Genomic DNA, 7,014 nt, shown 5'->3' on the forward strand with positions numbered 1-7,014 from the left:
AGATGCTTTTTTATGGTATAGGTCCTATAGAAATCTTCCAGAAAAATATTTTGGTAAGGTGGCAAGAAGGTAAGTCAGCAGCTTATCAGATGCAAATAAAAATCAAATAATATGAAGATTTTAGTAAACAGAATTGGGCTTCTGAGCTCTTACCAAATAAAGCAAAGATACAGGATGAAATGTCATTAAAATTAGGAAGCTGAAAAGAAAGATTAGGGCCACCAGATGACACCCACATTGTTGAACGAATAAATAAGGCATGAATAAGGTACAAAAAAAAAAAAAACCAAAAAAATAAAATCAAAGGGAAGCAAAATTAAAAAACAAGACAAGAGCTGATTGCAGCTCAGATCATGAACTCCTTATTGACAAATTCAGACTTAACTTGAAGAAAGTAGGTAAAACCACTAGACCATTGAGGAATGACCTAAATCAAATCCCTTATGGTTATACAGTGGAAGTGACAAATAGATTCAAGGGATTAGATCTGGTAGACAGAGTGCCTGAAGAACTATGGATGGAGGTTCATGACATTGTATAGGAGGGCAGTGATCAAGACCATCCCCTAGAAAAAGAAATGCAAAAAGGCAAAATGGTTGTCTGAGGAGGCCTTACAAATAGCTGAGAAAAGAAGAGAAGCAAAGGCAAAGGAGAAAAGGAAAGATACACTCATCTGAATGCAGAGTTACAAAGAATAGCAAGGAGATGTAAGAAAGCCTTCCTCAGTGATCGATGATAAGAAATAGAGGAAAACAATAGACTGGGAAAGACTAGAGATCTCTTTAAGAAGATTAGCGATACCAGGGGAACATTTCATGTAAAGATGGGCTCAATAAAGGAGAGAAATGGTATGGACCTAACAGAAGCAGAAGATATTAAGAAGTGGCAAGAATACACAGAAGAACTGTACAAAACAGATGTTAATGACCCAGATAACCATGATGGTGTGATCACTCTCCCAGAGCCAGACATCCTGGAATGTGAAGTCAGGTGGGCCTTAGGAAGCATCACTACGAACAAACTAGTGGAGATGATAGAATTGCAGTTGAGCTATTTCAAATCCTAAGAGATAATGCTGTGAAAGTGCTGCACAATATATGCCAGCATATTTGGAAAACTCAGAAGTGGCCACAGGACTGGAAAAGGTCAGTTTTCATTCTGATATCAAAGAAAGGCAATGCCAAAGAAGATTCAAACTACCACACAACTGCACTCATCTCACACACTAGGAAAGGAATGCTCAAAATTCTCCACGTGAGAATTCCTGATGTTCAAGCTGGATTTAGAAAAGGCAGAGGAATCAGCGATCAAATTGTCAACATCAGTTGGATCATAGAAAAAGAGTTCCATAAAAACATCTATTTCTGCTTTATTGACTCTGTCAAACCCTTTGACTGTGTGGATCACAACAAACTGTAGAAAATTCTTAAAGAGATATGAATACCAGACCACCTGACCTGCCTCCTGAGAAATCTGTATGCCGGTAAAGAAGCAACAGTTAGGACTGGGTATGGAACAATGGACTGGTTCCAAATTGGGAAAGGAGAACATCAAGGCTGTATATTGTCACCCTGCTTATTTAACTTCTATGCAGAGTATATCATGAGAAATGCCGGGCTGGACGAAGGACAAGCTGGAATCACCACTGCTGGGAGAAATATCAATAACCACAAAAATCCAGATGAAACCACCCTTATGGCAGAAAGTGAAAATGAACTGAAGTGTCTCTTGATGAAAGTGAAAGAGGAAAATGAAAAAGCTGGCTTAAAACTCAACATTCAGAAAATGAAGATCACAGCATCCAGTCCCATCACTTCGTGGCAAACAGATGGGGAAACAATGGAAACCGTTAAAGGCTTTATTTTCACGGACTCCAAAATCACTGCAGATGGTGACTGCAGCCATGAAATTAGATGCTTGCTCCTTGCAGGAAAAGCTATGATCAACCTAGACAGCATATTAAAAAGCTGAGACATTACTTTGCTTACAGGGTCCATCTAGTCAAAGCTATGGTTTTTCCAGTAGTCATGTATGGATGTGAGAGTTGGACTATAAAGAAAGCTGAGTGCTGAAGAGTTGGTGCTTTTCAACTGTGGTGTTGGAGAGAACTCTTGAGAGTCCCTTGGACTGCAGGGATATCAAACCAGTCAATCCTAAAGGAAATCAGTCCTGAATATTCATTGCAAGGACTGATGATGAAGCTGAAGCTCCAATACTTTGGCCACCTGATGTGAAGAACTGACTCACTGGCAAAGACCCTAATGCTGGGAAAGTTTGAAGGCAAGAAGAGAAGGGGATGGCAGACGATGAGCTGGTGAGATGGCATCACCAACGTGATGGATATGAGTTTGAGCAAGCTTTGGGAGTTAGTGATGGACATGGCGGCCTGGTGTGCTACAGTCTATGGGGTTGCAAAGAGTTGTAAACGACTGAGCGACTGAACTGAATTGATGGTATGAAAAACATTAAATTATAGAAAAACAATATTAAAATGTTTCAAAATTTTCTAGTAATATATAACTTTTAATTTCATGCTTAAAAAATTTTGGCTATATACGACTTCTAAATGATACTGAAAAATGGAAAACAAAATAAGATTATATCTAAATTTTAAAAACATTTTTTATTCAGTCTGTAAGATCATGATTAAGTAAAGACTAAGATTTGTTTAGGATTGATTTTATAATAAAGAAGCAGGTACCTCCAGTAAGCAACTTCTTAAAAAAAAACATTTTTGTGACCATCAGATGATCTCTTTGGCTTCCACTGTGATATATCTTTGAGAACAAATAATCTGTCATTATCAGAGATTTTTAGTCTTCCAAGACTTGGTGTATGATATTCAGTTATTATTTGGAATAAGTCCAATGCCATATTGCATATTCTTCTGAGGAAACCAGATAGTCATTGTAGCACATTTAGTTATTAAGTCATGAGAGAAAATGTCTCTCTGTCCCCTGCTGACCAACACCAAAACTCAAATCAGGAGAATTAACAGACATTATGTTTTTCTTTAAAGGCTGATGACTGGAATTTACATGGAAATATTTAACCACTTTCAAAAGAACTCTTTCATATATGAAATCACAGCAAATCAATTTAACCATGGCAAAAGAATAATGATATGATTTTGTGTTTTTGTTTCAGCAGAATTTATAATGGTAACAATTAGCATTTGGATAGGATTTTAAGTCCTTTTAAGTCATGCTCAAATACTGGATTTATTGTTTTGTGTTTTTTTTTTTCATTTCACTTATTCAGAAAATATTTGCTAAGCATCCATTGGTACTCTGTGACAGGCAACTGATGAGGCTCTAGAGATAGAATTGCAAGGACACCAGGCCCTATCCTCAAACACAGTTGTCATAAAAACCCATGAGGTAAAGCGTAATGCCTACTCAACAGATTAAAAAACTGGACCTCAGAGAGATTGAAGGCCAGTATGTATGCAGGTGTGTGTGTGTGTGTCTGTGTGCGCGCGTGCGCGTGCATATATATACATATATATTAGAGATGTGGGTTCAATTCCTAGATAGGGAAGATCCCCTGCAGTAGGAAACAGCAACCCAATCCAGCATTCTTGCCTGCGAAATCCCATGGACAGAGGAACCTGGCAGGCTATACAGTCCATGGGGTCACAAAGTCAGACATGACTCAGAGACTGAGCAAACACCAGGAAAAAAAAAAAGCCGTCATATATCTGCATATGTGTGGTGTGTGTGTATCTAATTTTTTTAACTCAAGAAACATTTTGGGAATAGCTGTAAGAAAATATATAGTACTTTCCATAGAGAGCTTCCAAATTATGCTCCTTATCCCTCAGGATAAGGCAGGGACTTCAGGACTCTCTGGCTATCTTACAGGAATGAAAAAGTTGAGCAAGGCAAAATCTGTAGCTACTTGAGGGGCTCCCTTCAACTAGGAGTGTTCTTGCTCCCCAACACTCCTAGGTAGACCCCTGTTGCTTTTAGGTCACTAAGGAACTCAGGCAGACCATGATTGTAGGACCCACACTGTTCCGTTCCCTAGCTGCTTCTTGAGTTTCATTTCCCTCTGTATCTTTTTCCATCATGATTCATTAAAAGGGAGACAGGATATGTTTAGTGTCACTTTCTGAAACACCATTGTAGTCATCTTATTTTTTTTTAAGTTTTCAATCTCCTCTAGTTTTTTGATCAAATTTCCTTAGATGTAAATTACTTTTGGGGTACATTCTCTGAATTAAATTTTCTTTTTAACCTGAAGTATAGCTTGGAGGAATTCCCTTTTTTAAAGACCTGAAAATTGAATAAATACCAAGGTAGTTTGAAAGTCATTTGGCAAGTCAGCATTCTCTGTAAGTTAAGCTTCATACCAAGACATAGAAACATTGAGATGATTACTTTAAACACGACAGCATTTTTGGCTTTTAAAATATCAAGTTCCAGAGTTAAAATGAAAACCATTTAAGTCTTTAAGCTGGCCTCCTGTTCCTGGTAATAGATCACAATATCATAGTGAAGTAGAAATTGAGATCTGGACAGATAGGGCTGGAAAATGCTGTGCCATGGTTCTGAAAATTAAGGAATGTTATGCCATATTTCTTTCAGAGAGGGGCATACAGCATTTCACTCAACTGCTGTACTCTTTGATAAAGGCAGGAGAGGAAAAGAGAGGAAAGAATCTTAAGAATCTGAGTATCAAAGAACTTCCTAACAACATCTCAAAAATGACCCTATGAAAGTTCTCTCTTGGAACAACAGGGCACAGAAGTGTATAAAGTCAGTAAATAAATCTTCTATTTGTTGAAATTATAATAATAATAACTTGGATTCATCATTTCTTAGTCAGTAACATTAGGAAAGTCCTGAAAAAACTTTTGGAAACTTAAGTGAGAACCACAGTATTTCCCAAAATGCTAAATATCTTTCTTCATTTTGTAATCCCTGTCCCTGTCAACACTACCCCTCTGCCTCTGGCAAAAAATTTCTGATTGTCTCAAGAGGAATGGTAAAGGTCTCTAAATGAAATGGATTTTAACTTAATTTCCGATAGAACTATGTGTTACAGAGAACATTTGTAGGTATGCAGGGTAGTGTTAATATATTTATGTTTGCTACTCTACTGCAAAGAATGGTGACTGCTATAGTAGAGGCAACCAATAGGAAAAAAACTGAACCAATTGTTAAATAAAGTACTTGAAAAAGACAGGTTTTAAAAACAATCAAAAGGTCAAGTATGCTTGCTTTACCTTTAGAACTGAAATGCACTTCTCTTAGTTTAGCTAATTGCAGGTTTCTTAGGAAAAATTACCTCCCTTAGTAAGATAAGGTCCACAAAGCTATAATGCAGGAAGAAGATTAACCCTATAAATATAGGTGCTATTTTGAAGCACCTGCCCTATGCTTAGTGTTAGTCACTCAGCCATGTCCGACTCTTTGTCACCTCATGGACTGTAGTCTGCTAGTCTCCTCTTTCCATGGGATTTACCAGCAAGAATATTGGAGTGGGTAGCCATTCCCTCCTCCAGGGCATCTTTCCAACCCAGGGATCAAACCCAGGTCTCCTACATTCTGGCAGATTCTTTTCCTTCTGAGCCACCAGGTAAGCCCACGGAACTATTTTAAATGTATTTCTCATAGTTTATACCATTTAGTGGTTATAACTACACTAATATATATTACTTTTATCCTCATCTTAGTAACCATAAAACAGGTTAGGATAATTGACTTGTCCACAATAATACAAAATCTAAAATGGATAGGCAAGTTCAGTTCAGTTCAGTTCAGTCGCTCAGTTGTGTCCGACTTTTGCAACCCCATGAATCGCAACACACCAGGCCTCCCTGACCATCACCAACTCCCGGAGTTCACTCAGACTCATGTCCATCAAGTCAGTGATGCCATTCAGCCATCTCATCCTCTGTCATCCCCTTCTCCTCCTGGCCCCAAACCCTCCCAGCATCAGAGTCTTTTCCAATGAGTCAACTCTTCGCATGAGGTGGCCAAAGTACTGGAGTTTCAGCTTTAGCATCATTCCTTCCAAAGAAATCCCAGGGCTGATCTCCTTCAGGATGGACTGGTTGGATCTCCTTGCAGTCCAAGGGACTCTCAAGAGTCTTCTCCAACACCACAATTCAAAAGAATCAATTCTTCAGTGCTCAGCCTTCTTCACAGTCCAACTCTCACATCCATACATGACCAAATGAAAAACCACAGCCTTGACTAGATGGACCTTTGTTGGCAAAGTAATATCTCTGCTTTTCAATATGCTATCTAGGTTGGTCACAACTTTCCTTCCAAGGCGTAAGTGTCTTTTAATTTCATGGCTGCAGTCACCATCGGCAGTGATTTTGGAGCCCATAAAAATAAAGTCTGACACTGTTTCCACTGTTTCCTCATCTATTTCCCATGAAGTGATGGGACCAGATGCCATGATCTTCGTTTTCTGAATGTTGAGCTTTAAGCCAACTTTTTCACTCTCCACTTTCTCTTTCATCAAGAGGCTTTTGAGTTCCTCTTCACTTTCTGCCATAAGGGTGGTGTCATCTGCATATCTGAGGTTATTGATATTTCTCCCAGCAATCTTGATTCCAGCTTGTGCTTCTTCCAGCCCAGCATTTCTCATGATGTACTCTGCATATAAGTTAAAGAAGCAGGGTGACAATATACAGCCTTGATGTACTCTTTTTCCTATTTGGAACCAGTCTGTTGTTCCATGTCCAGTTCTAACTGTTGCTTCCTGACCTGCATACAAATTTTTCAAGAGGCAGGTCAGGTGGTCTGGTATTCCCATCTCTTTCAGAATTTTCCACAGTTTATTGTGATCCACACAGTCAAAGGCTTTGGCATAGTCAATAAAGCAGAAATAGATGTTTTTCTGGAACTCTCTTGCTTTTTCAATGATCCAGCGGATGTTGGCAATTTGATCTCTGGTTACTCTGCCTTTTCTAAAACCAGCTTGAACATCTGAAAGTTCACGGTGGAAAAGAAATGCAAAAAAGCAAAATGGCTGTCTGGGGAGGCTTTACAAATG

Source organism: Bos javanicus, chromosome 6 (genome assembly GCF_032452875.1).
Source record: "Bos javanicus breed banteng chromosome 6, ARS-OSU_banteng_1.0, whole genome shotgun sequence".
NCBI classification, from domain to species: Eukaryota; Metazoa; Chordata; class Mammalia; order Artiodactyla; family Bovidae; genus Bos; species Bos javanicus.